Source organism: Giraffa tippelskirchi, chromosome 13, assembly GCF_054371585.1.
Source record: "Giraffa tippelskirchi isolate mGirTip1 chromosome 13, T2T-mGirTip1v1.2.pri, whole genome shotgun sequence".
NCBI lineage: Eukaryota > Metazoa > Chordata > Mammalia > Artiodactyla > Giraffidae > Giraffa > Giraffa tippelskirchi.
Window position 1 is genome coordinate 63047765 of NC_137287.1, and position 21764 is coordinate 63069528.

General features: G+C 42.3%; 2 long non-coding RNA genes across 2 annotated transcripts in view; one reads left to right on the forward strand and one right to left on the reverse strand.

Annotated features, from left to right (window-relative positions):
* The first annotated feature begins 369 nt into the window (after positions 1-369).
* LOC145531551 (uncharacterized) lies at positions 370-13700 on the forward strand. The gene is made up of 4 exons (XR_014072521.1): positions 370-550; positions 8750-8845; positions 9518-9963; positions 13271-13700. It is a non-coding gene; the product is annotated as an uncharacterized LOC145531551 (long non-coding RNA).
* The window catches only part of LOC145531550 (uncharacterized), a 29471-nt gene continuing 18665 nt past the window's right edge, over positions 10959-21764 (reverse strand). The window contains exons 3-5 of the long non-coding RNA XR_014072520.1: positions 13227-13469; positions 12034-12143; positions 10959-11682 (exon numbers count right to left, since the gene is read on the reverse strand). This is a non-coding gene — a long non-coding RNA (uncharacterized LOC145531550). The remainder of the gene's footprint in view (positions 11683-12033; positions 12144-13226; positions 13470-21764) is intronic.

The window sequence follows — 21764 nt, forward strand, 5'->3', positions numbered from 1 at the left end:
ACAGGAAGGTGGTTGCAGATCTTAAAATGAGATAAACAGTCTGGTGAGATGATGAGTGAAAATGAACTTAAGGGGGACTATGAGACTCCTAAGTACAATAGGAGATGTCTTCTTTTTTCTAATGAGAACGGTAATTGAGTCTCGTTAAATATGCAAGAGGGCTTCCCTAGTGGCTCAGTGATAAAGAATCCACCTGCCAATGCAGGAGATGCAGGTTCAATCCCTAGGTTGGGAAGGTCCCCTGGAAAAGGGAATGGCAACCCACTCCAGTATTCTTGCCTGGAGAACCCCATGGGTGTCTGGCAGGCTACAGTCCATGAGGTCACAAAGTGGTCACTTAGGCTGAACAACAATGACAGTAATATGTAAGAAGTTTAGGGTAGTAAGTGAAAGCTGGAGATTGGGGGCTTTTGGGGAGAGTGGAAGTGAATTTGTGGAATCAGAGCTGGGAGGAAGACTCCACAGACCCAGGGACAGTGTGGAGTCCAGCACCATCTCTAAATACAAAGGAGCTGAGTGGAAACCAAGGAGAGGCTGCAGGCCTTGAGTTGTATGTTTTTCTAGTGTATTGTATTGGAGCATATAGTATAGCTTCTTTTTTTGTCAAAGATGGACTTTTGACTATTGAACTCAGGAAATTCTGAGATAGTACAGTGTATCCAGTAAGAATAATATGGAGCGTTTGAGTGTCCTACATTATGTTTTTATATGGACACTTCCCCATATACTTGATGCTCTTTTAGTGGACTCTATGGTGAAGTGGTGTGAGTTATGAATGCCCTTTTGGGAGAGATGGTTCAAGTCTGTCATAAGTTGTCAGTGTGTGGCCATTGATGATTTCATTTTAATTCATACTGGCCATTTCTCCATATCATAGCATCACTGACCATGAAATTTGGCAGAAATGGCAATTTTGTTCACTGCAGGGCTAGTGCTCCCAGGGTACAGGATATTACAGATCAGATACAAAGTGTTTTATCGCTGTTCCCCAGGAAAGTTTACTGGTACTTACAGCTATTTTCTGATCTGTATACCAGGAAATATACTGGTAGATGGGGGGAGTTTGGGGGGTGGAAGGAGGAGTGGGGAGGGGGGAGAAAGGGGAGAGTGAGAGTTCATGTTTAATGGGAAGAAAATTTCAGTTTAGGAAGGTGAAAAATTTGGGAAATGATGAAAGTTGCAAGACAACGTGAATGTACTTAGTGCCACTGAGCTGTATAGTTAAATATGGTAACAGTAGTATGTTTTATATTATGTGCTTTTTACCACAATGAAAAAAAAAAGATTGAACAGAAAAGAAGGGTCATTACAAGTAGGCTTTTCTGAACCTATAGAACACAACAGTGGGAACAAATTTTGGGAGAAGCCAGATCAAGATTCAAAATCCAATCTCCAAACACTTTTAAGTTGTAAAAGCTGAGAAGGGTGCCCCATTCTTTGAGTTTCTTTCATTGGTTAAACTGACATACCTTCCTCAGAACGTTGTTACTGGTGTTTGCTGCAAAAGCAGGTATTAAATATAACTGTCCAGTGTCATGTGTGATGCTGATGGATGCTCTTGTCCTCTGGACCCAAACTACTTTCCTACTAACCCAGCAGGATGCGGATGAAGGGAGAACAGCGGCCTCACTCTTCTGTCTCCTGTTCCTTCGGAGACCTCTCCTGGGCACTTGTTCTAGCCTCTTGGGCTTCCTCTCCGAGAGGTGAGGTGGGTTTCTGCTGCATGGGACCAGAGCTAAGAAAGAGGCAGGACTTGATTTCATGGTCCACTATTGCCACCTGGAAATCTTGAATCATTTTTGAAATAGGGGTTGATATTTCATTTGGGTTCGGATCTCATCCTTCACCAGAACATTGCTGCTGCTGCTAAGTCGCTTCAGTCGTGTCCGACTCTGTGTGACCCAATAGACGGCAGCCCACCAGGCTTCTCTGTCCCTGGGATTTTCCTGGCAAGACTACTGGAGTGGGTTGCCATTTCCTTCTCCAACATTTCATCCTGGTAAAGGATGCTTTCTCGGTGCTTGGCCCGGTCCCGCAGGCAGGCATGCGCACTGTTACTCCACGGTCTAAGGAGATGAGCCCCTTTGTGGCAATGACTAGATCAGCTGCCGGATGTGGGGAAATGATGGAGGAGGATGAGAAAGACTCTCCGGAGATCCTTTTTCTGGTGTGAAAGAAAAAAAAAAAAGGAATGAAAGAGGCATAATTTCTACTAAGGTTTACTTGGTCAGTGAAAGCTTTGTGGGATGTCAGGGTGAATATTTAAGAATATTTTTTTCTCTCTCTTTTTTTTAACATTACATATTTGGAGCCTTAAAATATACATATTCACATATACTACAACACAAACCAAATAATACAGCTGCCAAAGGATTTCGATATTTTAGGACACGTTTGTTTCTCTTACATTTTGTTGATGTCTAAACACAGGCCTTCGAAGTGAAAATTCCCTCATCTAGTTTAATTTATTCACATCTTTACATTGACTCCCTGAGCGGTTTTGAGACCGGTTGTGCTGAAGCTTTGTTTCCAACCTCTGAAACCAAAGACCAAAACCTCTCCGAGTATTTTCACTGAACAGAGGAGACACGGGTGGTTTTCATAAATTTGTCTATTAATTGTGCTGAACCTGGGCCCAGCCTCCCCGGAAACTGCTCCCTGACCGAATGAATGAAGACTAGGAATCACTGTGTTTTGTAGCCCCTTACACTAGCCCAGGATTTGTGAGTCAAGTGGAAGCCCACTTGAAGCGAACTGCCAAGAAGGACCAGAGTCAAAACGAAAACTCATGAACCACTGAACACAGCTAATGTGGGTCACAGTGGCATTGACAGCAAATGTGCTATAAGATATAATGAGATGCTTTGTCAGAGTGTCTCTTTACTTTCTGTCTGGAGAATATTTCAAAGGCCTTGAATAGTCAGAAAAAGGCATCAAGATAAGGATGAGCCCGGGAGCCTTCTCAGTTCAGCCATTGTCCCGGGTGCTCAGTGACATTGCTTTCCATCGAAGACCCAGAGGGGCTGGAAATGGAAGAAGCAAGAAAAATGAGCTTTTCCCTAGCTCGCTCATAAAATCAAGCTTCATGTGGGAGGAAGAAAGAAAGAGCAGAGGAAAGATTCTGATTTTCCTCTGGATTTTTGAACAGGCTGAGGATGGGAATGCCAACATTACCGTGTGAAAGCCTATCCTCTGGACAGCGTCTCCTAACTCAGAGCAAAATCACCAAAAACAGTACCACCAACCTCTTTACCAAAGTTGAGAGATGTTTCAGCATGGTGTCATAAGCCAAGAAAGAAGTTTGGATGAGCTTCTAAAAGTTGAATTCAGTGAATGAGTTTTGCAAAGTATATATTGCCATCTAATTGCCTGGTGTTATTATTATTAATTAAAATCTATTCAACTTCTATTTGAGGCTGATGTCCTTTTCTGAGAAATATGCAAATTGTTCTTAGATGTAGTACTTAATTGGAGGATAAGAGCAGTTTTTATCAGGGAAGGAAAACAAACTGGGGCCTAGAGAGAATGAAGGAATCAAGACGACTTTGAAATTCAGAAAAAAAAAAAAGTGGTGACAGTTTAAGTCAATTCTCTGAAACTAAAAAACCAAACATTCATTCCTAATTTTAAAAAGGTGGTGGGGGGGGGGGGAAGTTTTGCATTGGAATGCTGACAAAACAACAGGAGGCTATCAACTGGTTTGGGAAATGGAGAGAAAAGTTAGTGCCATGTTGCTAGGCAACAGATTCCCAAGCTGAGTTCTCTTCCTTTCTTAAAGGACGGGTGCAATGTTTTAGTTCTGTAAATACTAGCCATTTATTTACTTCTTCATTGTAAATTAGAGGGGCTAGTCTCAGAACAAGACTGGCTAAGCCAGAAAGAGTCCAAATGCAGGCAATTAGAATACGATTAGGAAGGCAACATTGTGTATGGAATAAATAAAGCATTTGCTCTGTGGAATGAAAGAGTGGCTACCTAATGCTATTCTGGCCAAAACACCAAAGTTTTACATGACTAAGATGATTCCTAATTAGAGCTTCAAGTCTAAGAGAATTATAGTTGCCCAATAAAAATTTATTGCAAAAGATAAAATGACTCACGGAAGACAAATGGCTGAGTGGCTGACAGCAAAGAAAGTGAGAAATTGTCATTTGGAAAAGGATCGCGGATGTGTGTTCAAGGGTCAAGTCCCCCCTGGGGAGGAGGGGGAGCTGTCCCTTGTAGGTCATCGCTTCACAAACATGCCAGATTGGTTGCTGCTAGTTCTCAGGTGTGGACTCTGACCCCGCAATGGAGGGGCTCCGAGGGGACAGATAAGGCACAGCCTGAAGAGTTTGCTAACTGGGAGATGGAATCTGTGGTCTTGGAGATGAAAGCCCCTCCGGATCTCCCTCACAACAGAACCACTCCATCAACTTTCCTAATATGGACTCGGACTTCAGGCTAGAGGGAGGGAAAGAAAACACTCTTGGAGCTTGAGAAAAAGGGGAGGATTTGATGAATGTACAGATAGGGAGGGAACCCTTTCTCAGGGAAAAGAATCTTTGATCAATGGTATGGAGAAGCATCTTTCAAAGCCCCCTCAGATTCCAGCCACTTTAGAAGGAACAAAAAGAAGCTGATTCAGAGCCCAGCTGTTGTTATGAAAACCCAAACCAAAACAAGAAAAGGAAAAGAGAGACTTGGCAAAATATCATCTCAAATGGATTACCTGAAACAGCCACAAACGATATTTCTCGTCAGAATTCACCTCAAAACCAGAGGGGGAATGTTTGGGCCACTATGTTGGAATAAATACAGGTCTTCTGGGAGTGCGTAGGGGGATTTTGTTATTGGTCTTTTCCCTCTGTTGGTGGATATCCTCTAAAGTAGCAAATTAACCTATCAAAGAAGCCTGAGCACCCAAGAATTGATGCTTTCAAACTGTGGTATTGGAGAAGACTCTGGAGAGTCCCTTGGACAGCAAGGAGATCAAAGCAGTCAATTCTAAAGGAAATCAACCCTGAATGTCCATTAGAAGGACTGATGCTGAAGCTGAAGCTCTAAAACTTGGCCACCTGATGTGAAGAGCTGACACACTGGAAAAGACTCTGATGATGGGAAAGACTGAAGGCAGGAGGATAAGGGGACAACAGAGGAAGAGATAGTTGGATGGCATCACTGACTCAATGGACATGAGTTTGAGCAAACTCTGGGAGATGGTGAAGGGCAGGGAAGCCTAGTGTGCTGCAGTCCATGGGGTCACAAAAAGTTGAACACCACTTAGCGACTGAACAACAATAACTTATCAAGTCATAGGAAGGAGCCTAGCCTCCATCAGTTGTCTACTGTGTGCAGTACCCCTCATGTGGGTTATCTGATTTAAACAATGATTTTCCTCAGAGCATTCATACTGTATGAAATTGCTGACAGAAAATATGGATCCTCTGTGCTTGTATGAACAGCTGATGGGCAGATGCATTGGAAGGAGTGAGTGATCATTTCATCTCCTGTGCTCGATGTGTGAGTTTGTCCAAATGGATCCTTTTGAACTCCAATGTCAGTTTTTGATATCACTTTTTTCTAGGAACCTGTTTTGCCCCTTATTTTCTTTCTGTTTAACAGCCAAGCATGAATTTGAAGGTTTTGGATGTTTGACTCTTTTGTTCCAATCATCTCTATGAAGTATTACACATACATGCAGGTTAAACAACAGCAGCAAAAAGCTATTTGTGGTTTGTCTTACGGGCTTCCCACGTGGATTAGTGGTAAAGAACCTGGCTGTCAATGCAGGAGACATAATAGATGCAGTTTCAATCCCTGGGTGGGTAATATCCCCTGGAGCAGGGCATGGCAATCCACTCCAGTGTTCTTGCCTGGAAAATCCCATGGACAGAAAAGCCTAGTGGGCTACAGTCCCTGGGATCACAAAGAGTTGGACACAACTGAGCAACTAACACTTACTTTTACCCGAGAAGATATAAAAGCATAAATCCAGGAACATATATACCTTCTTTACATGGGCCTAGGTGGGTCATCCGTGCTTGGCTGCTAGAATGTTCCTGATGGCTGCTTTTCTCTTACTCTTTGGTCTTTACTAAAGCCCATTGATCTAGCACTGCTACCCTCAAAACGTTTAACGAGTTTCAGAGTTCTCCAGCAAAACTGCAAGATATTTGCAAAGTTTTCTCTCTGTGCCATTCAGAAGAAGAAACTGTTTATGACTTTTTACAGACCTGTCCTGTGAAATAAATCTGAGTCTTAACCAGGCCTTCTCCAGGACTGGGAAACTGATAAAGAACTGGAGAAGGAGATGCTGAATGGGCAGAAACTGCAAGGACCTCAGACTCCGACCAAGGTGTACCACATCCTCAAACAGAAGGGGCTGCTCAACATTGGGGGGCTGCCTGTGACCAGGACTCTGCTATCGATAATTCTCTGTTGCCACCTGTGCTGCGAGGTGTTCGATCTGCGGGGTGTTTTAGGCTGAGCCCCAACACCCAGGGAGCTGTAGCTGCAATGATGCTTTGATCCTAGCTGTTGGTCAAAGCAAGCTGTAAGAAGTGAGCACAGAGGGGCAAGAGCAGCACCCCTCTGATGAGTGCCCCATGAGCCCACCTCGGAGACAGGCTCCTCAGCTGCTTCAGGAGAGCCCTGTGGCTCACAGACCTGCTTTAGCCAGATGTAGAGTCCAGGTTTTCCACGGGGCAGGATGTGCTGCAACAGGGCTGTGTTCTGTTGGTTTTGAGGTGTGATCCTGGGTCCCTGCTGGTCAGCATTTCCCCAAGGACCCTCTGGTCGCCCTCATCTGGTTTTCCACTCTGCTTCCTGGGGCCTGGGCTGTCAGTGCACTGCTGAGAGGGCATAAATCAGGGATGCTCTCCGGTCTTTATCTCCAGTGAGCATCTCCACTTCGGGAAGGACTGATGCTTCATAACCAAATGTATCGATCGGGGTATGAGCAAGTCTGGGCCTAATGCTATGCTGAAATGGAGTTTGCCATTATGTGTGGAGCTAAATAGTTCATTTTCTGCCATGAGACAGAAGGAAATCACTCAGGGAAGCCTTCGAGATGGACGATGCCAATAGCTGCAAAGCTATGGAGGAAAAAAAAAATTAAGTTTTTCAGAATTGATTGCAATATTTCGAAAGATATTCCTTACCTCTTCACAAAAATCAAACTTTCCATTTGGACTTGTCAGAGTCAGCTTTTAGTGAGACTTATTTTTTTGGTTCTTTTGATTAGTGACAAGGAGCCGTTTTTCTTTTTCTTCACTGTAATAAAAATCAAGCTGTCGGAGGGTGCCCTTCAAAATAGAAATCAGGAGATGATTTGAACAGAATATTAATACTGCTCTTTTAAACCCCTGTGTTTGTATCCTGGTTTAATAAACTAAATTTGCAGCCGATTTCTTCTCTAGAAGGCAAGCGACATTTTGTGGAAATATGAGCGTTTCCGACAGAACTTGATCACAATCTTTCATACATTCTTTCCTATTTACAGATAGCAGTGAGAAGAAAGGCTGGGTCTCATTCTTTTGTGCTTGAATAGGCCAGACAGAATGTGTGATTAGATGAATTTGGGCATCTCAATCATTTTATTGTAGCTATTGTTATCGTTCAGAATTCATGGGGCATAATTTTTAATTCAAGAATACAGAGTGGATTTTTCTCTTGGAAAAAAAAAGATTTCTCAGTTTCCAGCAATAAGGCTCTTTAGAATCAGGCTTGGAGCTAACTGACAATACAGTGGAGTGTACTTTACGATGTATTGCTTTAATTTCACCCCATCATGGCCCGTCTTAAAACTTTTGCCAATGAGGATGTCTTCCAGAAACTCTGAGGGCCCCCTCGGAATCTTCAGCAGGCATCAGGTTTATTTTAGTGTTCTTTTTATCTGAGCATCCTCAGTTTTTTCTGCCACCAAATTTGCATCAGCCTCGTTCACTGAAACAGTATTTCTCAACCTTTTTTCATTAATCTTCTCCTACACCACCCTGCCAAGATTTTTAGACACCTTTTTTCTCAATTGCTCCTTTTCCCCATGACATTTTAATGCTTCAAATATACTGTATACCTGTCAATGTGCTGTGGCCCTCCAGATGACCATTGTGTTTAGGTGCTAAGTTGTGTCTGACTATTTTGCGACCCCATGGACTGTAGACTGCCAGTCTCTTTGCCCATAGGATTTCCCAGGCAAGAATTCTGAAGTGGGTTGCTCTTTCCTCCTCCAGGGGATCTTCCTTACACTGGGGTTGAACTTAGGTCTCCTGCATTGCAAGTGGATTCTTTACCCCTGAGCCACCAGGGGAACCCCCAAATGACCATAAACTATTGTATAATGCTGAGATTTTTTTGCCTCCAATGAATGGATGTTATCACCTTGGGGCAGTATTCCCACTCCCTACATATATTGAAATATACACACAATACTTCTATCAAGTCACTCTTAGTTTTGTTTCCTTGGGGCATTGTATGAGCCAAAAACCTATTGAAATGATTGCTAATGATTGAAAAGTACTTGTTATTTATCTGGCTATGCTGGGTTTCAGTTCGCTGCTTGCAGGATCTTTGTTTGTAGGTCAAGAACTCTTAGTTGTGACATGTGGGCTCTAGTTCCTTGACCAGGGATTGAACCCCCTTTCCCCTGCTTTGGGGATGCAGAGTCTTGGCAACTGGATCACTGGGGAAGTCCTTTGAAAAGTATTTATTACACTTAATGTATACTTGTAGTAAAAGATTATACTCTTTGAGTGAACACATCCTCTAGGTTAATGTCGACACTCCTGCTGCTGGGCCATAAGGGGCAGTGAGGACTCAGCCGGACTTTCAAGCTGGACATCCAAAAACTGGTCTTGGTCTACAGGTGTGTCATCAGAATTCAGCTCAGTCCAATAAAGAAGCGAAAGTGCCTTCAACCACACCTGGTCAGGATACTATGTATTATATTGTGGGGTTTTCACCATAGTGTGGCTTCAAGGTAACAAAGTTTATTTCCCTCCAAGCCTCCTCATCTCTTCAGTCTGACTCTGACACCTTCAACCAGGATCAGCTTCGCTTTCTCCACTTTGGTTCTATAATGTTGTGTTTTGATTTCCAAAAGGGTAAAATAGCAGACTAGGAGAGGAAAAGAAAGAGGAACAACAGGAGGAGACATTGGGAAAGGCATTAGAAAGTATCTGATTGGACAGGGAAGGATTATGGAAAGTGGGAATTATTCTAAAAGCTTACAGGCACTCACAGAATCTTCCCAGCAAAGGTTTGCTTATCAACATCCCTTCTACAATGGGTGATATCAATTAGAATGAAGGTACTTACTGAGAGGTTAAGTGACTTGCCCAAGGTTACCCAACTAGTAACCTGCAGAGCCAGGATTTGAATGCAGACAAATGTATCTTGGGGCTGATCTTATCATCATGTATGCCAAGAACCTGCCCCATATTCCAGGTGGCTCCCTCTCTCTAGGCCCATTCTCTCCAAATTCTTCAGTAATTGGTCTTATAACCTGGAACTATGTTTTTCCATTTATCCTTAGCAGAGCTCTTTGGGTGATGTTATTCAACTTTTACTGTTTCAAAGAGTAGTCCAAGGATCTCATTTAAAACACAGATGACCATTCTCCACACCTGAAAGAAGAAGATCCAGAGGTTCTAAGTGAAGCCCGAAAAACTGTCATTCTAATAAGCACTCCCAGTGACTGTCCGTAAGGTGACCCCTATACCCTCTTTCCCTGGGCCTGTGGTTCCACTTCACTCAAATCAACTCCTTGTCATGTCGGATGCATTATTGGGCTTCTATCTAACATTTCCTTCAAGAAGGAAGTTCATCTGCCATTTCTACAGCTTTCTTTGTGTATTAATGGTTTGATGGAACTGCAGCAAAGCCAATTCAGTGGATGTAATCTAGTCAAGGACTAAAATCAGAGAGCCAGACACTCTGTTCTCCAGTGATCAAGGATGCATTTGAAAGCAGCTAGACCTTACGGTAAGTTAGTAAATTATGGTCTGTGGGTCAAATGTGATTTTTTTTTTGTATTTAGAAGTGGTTGAAAAAAAGATATTATGGCATGAAAATTATATAAATTTCAATTTCAGTATCAATAATTAAAACCTTATCAGAACACATAATTCTCATTTAGTCACATATTTTCTATGCCTGCATTTGTACGACAGCAGTTACATAGTTGGAACAGAACATGCTGCTCACAAGATCTGAAATATTTACTAGCTGGGCCTTTACAGAGAAAGCTTGCCCCTGCTTTAGATTATGCAGAAGGGGACAGACCAAATCTCCTTCCGTCTTGTTTTTCTTACCGAGAAAGACAAGGAGTGAAGTTAAAGTCCCTGATGAGTAGGTAGCGGGTGTGTGTGTGTACTCTTTTCCTCCTTTTGAGGTAGGATAGACTTTTTAAAAGTTTTTTATTATTTTTTTTGGCTGCACCACGCAGCATGTGGGATCTTCGTTCCCCAACTGGGGACCGAGTCTGTGCCCCCTGCAGTGGCAGCGTGGAGTCTTAGCCACTGGACCACCAGGGAAGTCTCAAGACAGATATTTTTAAACAGTCAGTTGAGCTGGGGGTAGAGACACTGCCCCTCCTCTGAAACTTGAAAAACTGAACGCAGGTGTGTGACATGTTAGTGATATAAAACCACCACCATGAGCACATACGTATAGGGGAAGAGAAACAAGCTGTTGAATCAGCAGTATCCTCTGTTACTCAGTTTCCTTGACTATTTGCTATTTGTTCACCCACGTTGTCATCTGCCAGTGTATTGTAACGGCCTTGTGGGGAACAAGCATCAAGGATTTAAGAAAGATATATGTGAGGAAACCCACTTGACAGTCATAACTCCATCTTTTTCCTAGCAATTGTCTCTGCCTGACATTGTTGGACACTACTTGTGGAATATTTTGGCCTGGCTTCTGGAGCCCTGTTGTTTTAAGGAAACAGTTTGAGAATGAATAGTCTAAAACACAAGTGAACTCTTAAGTCCTTTATTGCAAGACTGGTGCCTAAAATTTTCCAGGGAGAGAATCTCAAAGTAACTCCATCATCAACCAACAACTATACAATTGTACCTTGATAATGATTTTTATACAATCTGGGCGCCTGGATATGTATGTTCCTACAAGTGCATAATGTGAACATCTCTGACAAGGTTGTTTGGGGTTCATTAGTGTAAGCATATGCCAGTCCCCTGAGCATGAGTCCATGAGGTGACAAAATTCCTAGGATGCACTTTTTTTTCTATTGTAGATTAGAAAAGTTGGCTAGGGTACGTGCTCCCTAATCATGTTCCGAAGGTGAAGAGAAGGCTGTCCTGGCTCCAGCTGTCAATCTGTGTCTAGAAATTTCACCAATAATTTGTAGCCTGGGAGCGCTTGACTTGGGGACCCCTGCAGCTAATTGGATTCACTGATTTTCTATAAAATCCCCGCCTGTTGTCAGCTCAGCAGTAGGTATGATACTGAAGCTCTAATGAACCCAGGGATAGCTTTGAGTCGGTCTGATTTCTTTGGAGTGAATTATCGGGCCCTAAATTTGGATTTTTAGGGAGGAAACTTCTTGTATTGTCTCTTATAACCTTTCATTAGGATCCAAGCTATTTAAGAAGATGGTCAGGTTTCATCCTGGAAGACGCATCATTCTTGCAGAAAGGTTGTTAGAATCTAAGATCTTGTCAGGTGGAGCTTGGTTAGAACCTGCAAGGAAAACAAATCTGGAATTCTTGTTTACTGGGAACTGACCTGTTCCATAACAGCAGCAGAAAAACCCATCCCAGGGCGTGGGGAGCCGGTGACCTGGGCTCTGGGTTGCTGCCTGAGTTGTTTTGCTTTGGTTCTTTGGTGCTTCCATGTCAGACCAGAATTCACTTGCAAACCTGTTTTATCTCACCCTGGGAGTTCCCTGTCTCTAAAAACAGGCACTGTCCTGTCACAGGGTACCGTCCTCTGGGAGGAACAGGAATACATTTGGATGGGCTCCAGCATGCCTGGCTGTTCTTTGATATCACAGATGAGGCAGCAGTCTACTTTTCTTAGCAGGGCACTCACAGGAGCTGTTTGTGGCGAAGGGGACATGGGCTGCACTGTCTGCAGACAGTCACCACTTCTGTTTGGGCTGAAGTGCTGTGGTCTTTGTCAGAATCTTCTCCTGATGTTATCTAGGTCAGAAAAACATGGGTTTACATCTTTATGTTTAGTTAGATGGATGCAACATAAAATGCCTCCCTTCCCCAAACATACCCCATCAGCCACCTGAAAATCCCACAAGGACCCACATGTTCTTAAGAAAGGTGGATGTTTATCGTCAAGAAGCAGTTTGCTTTTATGGCATGGAGAACTTGAGTACCCGCAGAGAAAACACACTTGTATATTGCTATACCCTTGGCCCAGACTAGTGATTTAATACCCTGCCCCATCAACTAAGGTCCAATTGATTGCGCCGATTCTGTTCTTGCTCGAGGAGCCCTTGGGCCCTCGCTGCAGCTCCCACCGAGGGACCAGCATAGACACACGAGGAAAGATTTGTTAAGTCACGCAGCCCTATCACCCGATCCCTCTGGTGTGTCTCTCTGATGCCTGGACTTGCTTGGATTTGAGTGATGCCAGGAGGGGATCATCAGTGTTTTCCCTTGGGAGTGGGTAATATATTCTCTTCTGGATTCAATCTTTCCCCCCCACCCCCATTTCTTGATTTTTTTGTCAGTCATTCCTGGGAAGCTGACTCTCTTTAGGGCTTCCTCTCTCCTCCTCCTCTGGGTATTTTCTGATATTTACCCACTGAGGGGGATGAGGGGTGTCTCAGACCTCCAATTTGTAGTCATCCATTTGCTCCCCTCTGTTTGCTGTGGATTCCTTTGCAACACAAGCTTTCCTCCCCCCTTCACTGTGTCATTGCTGCGTGTCTGCACATTCCCTTCATTTTTTCTCAGCCCCTTCACTCTGTGTACTGTTGATGAGTTGGTGTGAGAGGAAAGGGAACGTGGGAAGAGAGACGCGCGGGGGCCAGGAGGGGCCTTCGCTAGGGACTTCGGGAGCCAATGGTTGGGCTCAGGGCTGACTTGGAGTCAGAGACACCAATGTGGAGAAAAGACTGGAGATGCTGGCGTTCCGAGATCTGAGATGGAAACTGTGAAACTGAAAAACAGGCTCTTGCAATTCCACCACGTGCCATTTTTTTTTGGATTACATTGCTGGCCTGGATTTTCAGCTTGAACTAGTTTCCTTCCAGACCAGTCTCTTACCTTTGTTCTCTGTTCTCTCTTTGACTGTTCTTTTCCATAACCAGAGATGATGATATGAGGGGTGGGGGGGATCCTTGAGATCATCCCGTGCAGCCCCCTCTCAATCTGACATGAAGACTCAGGCCCCAGAGTGGTGATGGCATCTTCAAGGTCACATGGAAGCTGACGGAGGAGCCAAGACCAGCAGTCCGGTTCCTGAATCCCATGCCAAAGCTGTCTTCTCTAATGGGTCACTGGTTCAATCTGCGGAATTCAGAAAAGGGGACTTCTGCTGAAGCCACTGCCTCCGAGCATGCTCAGAAAGTAACAGTGTACATCTATTTGTCAGAGAGACATGGCAAAGAAAAGAGCCCACAGCCCTGAGAGAGGAGATATCAGATCAGCCTTCAGTGAGTCTTCCTCTTCTGTAGGAAAACTGAAATGAACATAGCACGTGACACTAAATAAAGTGATTTGACTTGAATGCTACCATCATTAACATCTTCTCGGTTTTCTCCCCTCCAAAAATTAAGGTGTTTTCTCTCTTTTTAAACAACAAAGAATCAAATTTTAAGACAAGTGTTTTAGGCATTATTTAATCATCCAAAGTCTCTTTACCTATAATCCTTGAACCAGGTGATACATAATTGGATAATTATAATTTGGAATCTGGAATAAAGTATTTTAAGTAGATACTACAGTAGGCAGCAACATGTATGACTAATAATAAAGCTACATGCCTTGGTTGTAAATTCCTTTGCCTCTGATACTGTTTATGATTTGCCCTTGAGCACACAAGGTAACTGTGGTCTGTTACCCAGTCATTGCTTTTTATTCGTTGACATGTGCATGTGAAAATGGAGCTGTTGAGAATGTGCTATAACCTACATGGAAACTCCTCTCAACCATAAATGAGCTTTTCTAGGGTGTTAATTATATAATTTCCTGATTCTTAACCTTAAAATATTATCCACAAATGGCAACATCTCAAAATAAAGGTGAGAAGAGATACTTATCTTCTATTCTGGTTTGGAATACTTGAAACTAAGAACCTAATTTATTTCTCATGTTATAAGATGTAAAAAAGGAAGGAAATATCAACTAAAAATTTCTCCAAAGATCTTTGTGACTTCACACTCTAGCTTTGTTCACCGTAATAGGCAGATTTCAGATTGAATGTTGTCTCTAAAGTATCAGAGAACCATAAAGCTGATTGACTGAAGCATCCAGACAAGAAATCATCTTGAGGTTTGGAGGGTGGTGTTGAAGAAATGACAGGCAAACATGGAGATTTAACCCAAGATAAGGATGTTCTTTCTAGAGACTTGGAAGGATTGGACATCAGTAGATACACGTCACTTGTGCCTTTCATGTGTCTCAATGCCTGAATGTGTACTCGTGTACACTTGGTATTTACACCCTTCCTTTAGAGCATCTTTGGTTAGAATCACGTCCTTGGCTCTGATCATAGCCTCTGTAAGTACTTTAGGTGTGTGGACAGTGTTGGTCATCCCCCTCCAGGGCACAAACCTTGTACATCCTCCTCCATACAGTGGTACAGAGTTTTATGAAACACAGATGTGTAGCATGATGAATCTGGAAATTACATATGGGAACTAAGAGCCTTGGCAAGTGGTCTCAGTCTTTTAAAAGTCTATCTCCCTCAGGTTCTCTGTTCTTTGGGTGTGTTCCTATTTTGGGTCTTTCTATTTTACCAGGTATGGTGTTTCTGGTTTTCAGGTACCCATGCTGGGAGGAGAACAGCTCAACCCTTGCAAGGCTGCCCTGAATAGGCACTCAGATTCCCAACCCTCACAAGGTACATCTTACACCGTCTCACTCTTTTCCCTGAGCAACTCTGATAACATCCCCACTTTACCCCTCTTCATAGGAAGCACCAAGCCACCACTTTCCTGCCTTGACCAACCCCATTTACTGAGAGTTAATCTGAATCCCAGCCTAGGTGACTCCATGGACAGTCATTTGAGGAATGCCTCCTGACTCACAGTGGTAGAACCACCCCTCCTGGGACTGCCCTCATGAGCAGCCCAGAGACTCAGGCCAGACCCCACTCATGGGCTACAGTCCATGAGGTCACAAAGCGTCAGACTCGACTTAGCAACTGAACAACAGGCTGGTCATGGCACTGGCCCAGGCACGTCCTTATTGGAAAGGTAGACTCAATAGACTCCTTGAAATTAACCTCCAACTATTTTCTTTTTTTTCAGTTTTACTTATTAATTTAAAATTTTTTAAATTAGTTTTTATTTTATACTGGAGTATAGTTATTTACAATGTTGTGTTAGTTTCAGGTGTACGGTAGTAATTCAGTTATATATATATACATACATCCATTCTTTTTTAGCTTCTTTTCCCATATACATTGTTTCATAAAGTTCCCTGTGCTGTACAGTATGTCCTTGTTGAGTATTTTTTACATAGTATTGCATACATGCTAATTCCAAAATCCTAATTTATCCCTCCCCCCATATTTCCCCTTTGGTAACCATAAGTTTGTTTCTGAAGTCTATGGGTCTGTTTTGTAAATAAGTTCATTTGTATCATTTGTTTAGATTCCATATGTAAGTGGTGTAGGATATTTGTCTTTGTCTGACTTACTTCACTCAGTATGATAGAGCCTCTAAGGATTTTTATTCTTTGATGAAGATGACAGACCCAACATCTCCCCTTCCCTAAGGTGCTAGGGTTATATCAAGGATATGGCTGTACTTTGTACCAACCCACACAGTCTGATCCTCATCCTTCTGAACTTCCTTACAGAAAGGTTCCATCAAAGAAGGATGTACCAGCAGAGTTGTGCTCAAACGATGCATCCAGGTACTGTCACTTGTGCTCCTGGAGACTGAGGCAGGACAGGCATGGACACACAGCATTTAATTCTTGGGAAAAATGATGATGAATGTTTCCAAGTCTGTTTCTGAAGATAATTCTTCACTGTTTTGTGTTACCTGTAGTGTGTGTGCCATGTCCAGCTCTTTGCCACCTCAGAAACTGTAGCCCTCCAGGCTTCTCTATGGAACTTTCCAGGCAAGAGTACTGGAAAGGGTTGCTATTTCCTACTCCAGGGGATTTTCATGACCCAAGGATTGAGCTGATGTCTCTTGCATCTCCTGCATTGGCAGGCAGATTCTCTACCACTGTGCCACCTGGGAAACCCACCTATAGCATAAACTGCAAGCTCCTTTCCAGGAGGCATATTTCTCTTTATGACCATATTACTCCTAAAACCTTGTTCTTTAACATTCCTCTCCCCCTCTTTATGTTACAGATGTATAGAACAACCACATTAGTCATCAACATTTATTCATTCAACAAGCATTCACTGATGGCACATGGTAAAGCAGGTCTGTGTTAGAACTGGGGCAAGGAATTCCCTAGCAGTCCAGTGGTTAAGATGAACCTGGGCTTTCACTGCAAGGAGGCACAGGTTCCATCCCTGGTTGTGGAACTAAGATCTATGCATGCTGTAGAGTGTGGCCAAAAAAAAAAACTGGAGAAAATCAGTGGACAAATGGGTCCCGCTGGTCAGTTCTCTCCAGAACAGACTCATCCCTTCTGGATGCTCTGTTACCTGCTCACCCTTCTCTGATAGATGGCATTTCAGTTCAGTTCAGTTCAGTCGCTCAGTCGTGTCTGACTCTTTGCGACCCCATGAACTGCAGTACGCCAAGGCCTCCCTGTCCATCACCAACTCCTGGAGTCTACCCAAACTCATGTCCATCGAGTCGGTGATGCCATCCAGCCATCTCATCCTCTGTTGTCCCCTTCTCCTCCTGCCCCCAATCCTTCCCAGCATCAGGATCTTTTCCAATGAGTCAACTCTTCGCATCAGGTGGCCAAAGTATTGGAGTTTCAGCTTCAACATCAGTCCTTCCAATGAACACTCAGGACTGATCTCCTTTAGGATGGACTGGTTGGATCTCCTTGCAGTCCAAGGGACTCTCAAGAGTCTTCTCCAACACCACAGTTCAAAAGCATCAATTCTGTGGTGCTCAGCTTTCTTCACCGTCCAACTCTCACATCCATACATGACTACTGGAAAAACCATAGCCTTGACTTGACCGTTGTTGACAAAGCAATGTCTCTGCTTTTTAATATGCTGTCTAGGTTGGTCATAACTTTCCTTCCAAGGAGTAAGCATCTTTTAATTTAATGGCTGCAATCACCATCTGCAGTGATTTTGGAGCCCCCCAAAATAAAGTCAGCCACTGTTTCCACTGTTTCTCCATCTATTTCCCATGAAGTGATGGGACCAGATGCCATGATTTAGTTTTCTGAATGTTGAGCTTTAAGCCAACTTTTTCACTCTCCTCTTTCACTTTCGTCAAGAGGCTCTTTAGTTCTTCTTCACTTTCTGCCATAACGGTGGTGTCATCTGCCTATCTGAGGTTACTGATATTTCTCCCGGCAATCTTGATTCCAGCTTGTGTTTCTTCCAGCCCAGCGTTGTTCATGATGTACTCGGCATATAAGTTAAATAAGCAGGGTGACAATATACAGCCTTGACGTACTCCTTTTCCTTTTTGGAACCAGTCTGTTGTTCCATGTCCAGTTCTAACTGTTGCTTCCTGGCCTGCATACAGGTTTCTCAAGAGTCAGGTCAGGTGGTCTGGTATTCCCATCTCTTTCAGAATTTTCCACAGTTTATCGTGATCCACACAGTCAAAGGCGTTGGCATAGTCAATGAAGTAGAAATAGATGTTTTTCTGGAACTCTCTTGCTCTTTCGATGATCCACTGGATGTTGGCAATTTGATCTCTGGTTCCTCTGCCTTTTCTAAAACCAGCTTGAACATCTTACAACTTAGTGATTTCTTTTACAACCCACTTGCTCCCAGAGATCCTCTCTGACCCCGAGTTTTAAGTTTCCTTCCTTTGTGCTATTCCACCATGGAAGGTGTATTTCTGCCATAGCAAGGGTCATCATTATTTTAGCCATTTGTTTACTTCTGTGACCTGCTTTCTCCAGCCCTTCCTTCAGTTCAACACTCATGTTCGGTGTCTTGCAATTTTAAAGTAAGGTCTATGTCTTGTTCACATTTTTTATCCTAAGGGCCTTGTATAGCATCTGACAGATACTAAACATTCTATAAGTATGTTATAGAGTCAGTGAATGATTAATTTACTGAGGCTACTCTGATTTTGTGTTACCCTATGTACAGAATCATAGACTGATAAAACTGGAGGCATGAGGGAATTTATAAGACCATTTCTAACCCACCATGTTGTAGATGACACATGTTCTAGTTGAATCACAGGAAGCAATGCAAATACCAAATACGTAGTGTTTGGAGCTACAGAAAATCTGTGAAAAGAAATAATAATAACCAAAGTGGGAGGAGATACTTCCATTCAGCCATTAGCCTAAGTTCTAGTCAGTACCACAGGTAGGACCTTTGTGTCACGATAGATTATGTTGAAATCTGTTCTGTTTTGTTGAGTTGAAGCTTCAGAGTCAAGGGCCATCAAACTCTTACTCAGCTGTGAGCTTGATGATGAATCATGAGTTACTCATCTGCCATCTTGCAGCCCCACGTGTGCAGAGACGTTCAGCAAACGACTTCAAGGTAGAGGGAGAAGAACCGTTCAAGTTTAGGGTAGAACGCATGAGACAGATTCAAGTGGAGAGGAGGGGGTGGAAATGGTTTTTATTAGGTGAATGGAGGTGAGACTTGAGTCTGATGTCTGGAGGAGCTATGAGGCAGGAAGGAAGGGGAGGAGATGGCTTCTCTAGAGGAAATTAATTTTTTTTTTAATCCTCTGATGTATCCTCTTTTCATTATCTCTTGCTTTTCCTTCTCTTCTCTTCTTGTGTTTCTCCCATAGAAATTGCTATCTGTCTCTGGCAACAGTTCAGTTCTTTCAAATGCAGCCACCTGTGTGTGCTGGGGAGCATATGCTTTTCATCTTCTGCTAAGTTGCCTTTAGAGTCGGTTAAGTTCTACCAGCATGGAATATGCCCAAGAAAACATCCAACAACTTGTGGAATGTGATTAAACTTTGATAAAAACAATTCTTTTATTTTTAGATTGAAGTATAGTTGATGTATCTTATGTTATAAATTATAGGTGTACAATATAGTGATTCAGAATTTTTAAAGGTTATACTCCATTTATAGCTATTATAAAATATTGGTTGTGTTTCTGTGTTGTACAATATATCCTTGTAGCTTATTTTAAACTTAATAGCCTGTACCTCTTAATCCCCTACCCCTATAAAATTGCCCCTCCCTTCTTCCCTTGTCCCATTGGTAACCACTAGTTTGTTCTCTGTATCTGTGAGTCTGCTGCTTTTTTGTTATGTTCACTAGTTTCTTGTATTTTTTTAGATTCCACATGTAAGTGATGTCCTGCAGTCTTTTTCTTTGACTTATTTCACTTAGCATAATGTCCTCCAAGTCCATCCAGGCAAATGGCAAATTTTGTTCTTTATGGCTGAGTAGTATTCCATTGTATATATACACTCTACTTTATCCATCCATCTACTGGTGGATACTTAGGTTGCTTCTATATCTTGTCAACTGTAAATAATACTGCTATGAACACTGCAGTGCATGTATCTTTTTGAATTAGTGTTTTGTTTTTGTTTTGTTTTTTTTTAAGATGTACACACAGGAGAGAAATTGCTGGGTCATATGATAGTTCTGTTTTTAGTTTTTGAGAACCTCTGGACCATTTTCTACAGTGGCTGCACTAATTCACATTCCTACCAACAGTGTATGAGGGTTCCCTTTTCTCCACATCCTCATCAACATTTGTTATTTGTGTTCTTTCTTGATGACAGCAGTTCTGACAGGTGTGGGGTGATAACTCATTGCTGTTTTGATTTGCATTTCCCTGAGGATTAGCGATGTTGAGCATCTCTCATGAGTGATGAGGGCAATTCTTAAGCTAAAAAGTGACTTTTCTCACTGACAGTTCATGACCAGGCCATTTGGATTTTTGAAGCATGTCCTCCACCTGGTGACACGCTTCTCTAACTGGTAGCTACTGTCCTTATTCGGCCTTTTAGTCCATCAGCTTATAATTGTTAAAACTGGCCAAAACAAGAAAACAAAACCTTTTTTTTAATGTCTAATTAAAACTAAAACTCCCTTAATGCATTAGGGTCTTGAACCATGTCCATTAAAAGAAAATTCTTTTCAATATGAAAGTAAGGAGTTAACAAAGCTTTTAATATTTATGAATGCAAAATAATGACTTTAAGTTTAGAGTTTGTATCTTCAAGCAAAATTTGCCAAGAATTACTCACCACTCCAGTATTCTTGGACTTTCCCTGTGGCTCAGTTGGTAAAGAATCTGTCTGCAATGCAGGAGACCCTGGTTCGATTCCTGGGTTGGGAAGGATAGGTTATTCATTCCAGTAATCTTGGGCTTCCCTGGCGGCTCAGATGGTAAAGCATCTGCCTGCAATGAGGGAGACCTGGGTTCGATCCCTGAATTGGGAAGATCCCCTGGAGAAGGGAAAAGCTACCCACTCCAGTATTCTGGCCTGGAGAATTCCATGGACTGTATAGTCCTTGGTCTCAAAGAGTCAGACATGACTGAGTGACTTTCACTTTCACTCACCATCGCCTGGATGTTCTTTCTCTGGTCTACTGGGCTGTTCAGGAGCTGACTACTCCCTTATCCTATTTTATCATGTGTATTGTTTATGGCCTGTATTCTTCTACAAACTTGGAGGTCAAATCATGCAAATGAAGGTCATTTTGATAGTTACAGTTCACTACCTAGAAATTTGATAAATATTTTTATTCTAGTATTTTTATTCCAGTAAAATGTTTTATCCCAGTAAACGTGCTCTTTCATTTGTGTACACTTTCAAATGGTTTCTTTTCTCATTTTCCCGATTCCCTTGTTGTTCAGGCCAACTTATATATTAATAAAAGCCTAATGAATGCTGTGCAACTCCTGGGTCTGAACTTCTGAGAGGAAGAGGAGGAGTGGTGAGGAGCTAAGTATCTTCTGTTCAGAAAAGCTGTCATATTTTTTTTTTTCCTCAGCATGTGAAGCTGATGTGCCCAGCAAGGAAACACCGGAACTCCTTTGTTTCTATATTTCCGACCGTGTTAATCATCATCTGTTTTATCAGAAACTTCTCATTTCCTTGAAATATGCAATTTTAACAGGATTTGGTACATTCTTAAGTACCTCTACTCCATCTCTTAGCAAGTATTTTTTCATGAAACCATGTCAAAATTCATAATGGAGTTTGATATAATTTTAAATATTTGATGGATTTTTAATTTTTAATATTTGAATAGCTTATATATGACATAGTAAAATATTCAAAGCCTATAAAGGTTATATATGAAAAGTAAACCTTTCCACATTCCCTGCCTGTGGTTCCCTATTTTTCAGAAACAAGCAAGATTACTCATTTCTTATGTATCTTCCAAACATACACTTATATATGCAGAGTATTTATACTTGCCCCTCCTTCTTTGGGCAAATAGGAGTATATTACACACTGTTCTGAATTTTGTTTTCCTTACATATCTACATATCTCAGAAAATGTTCCAAGTTGGTATTTATTGAA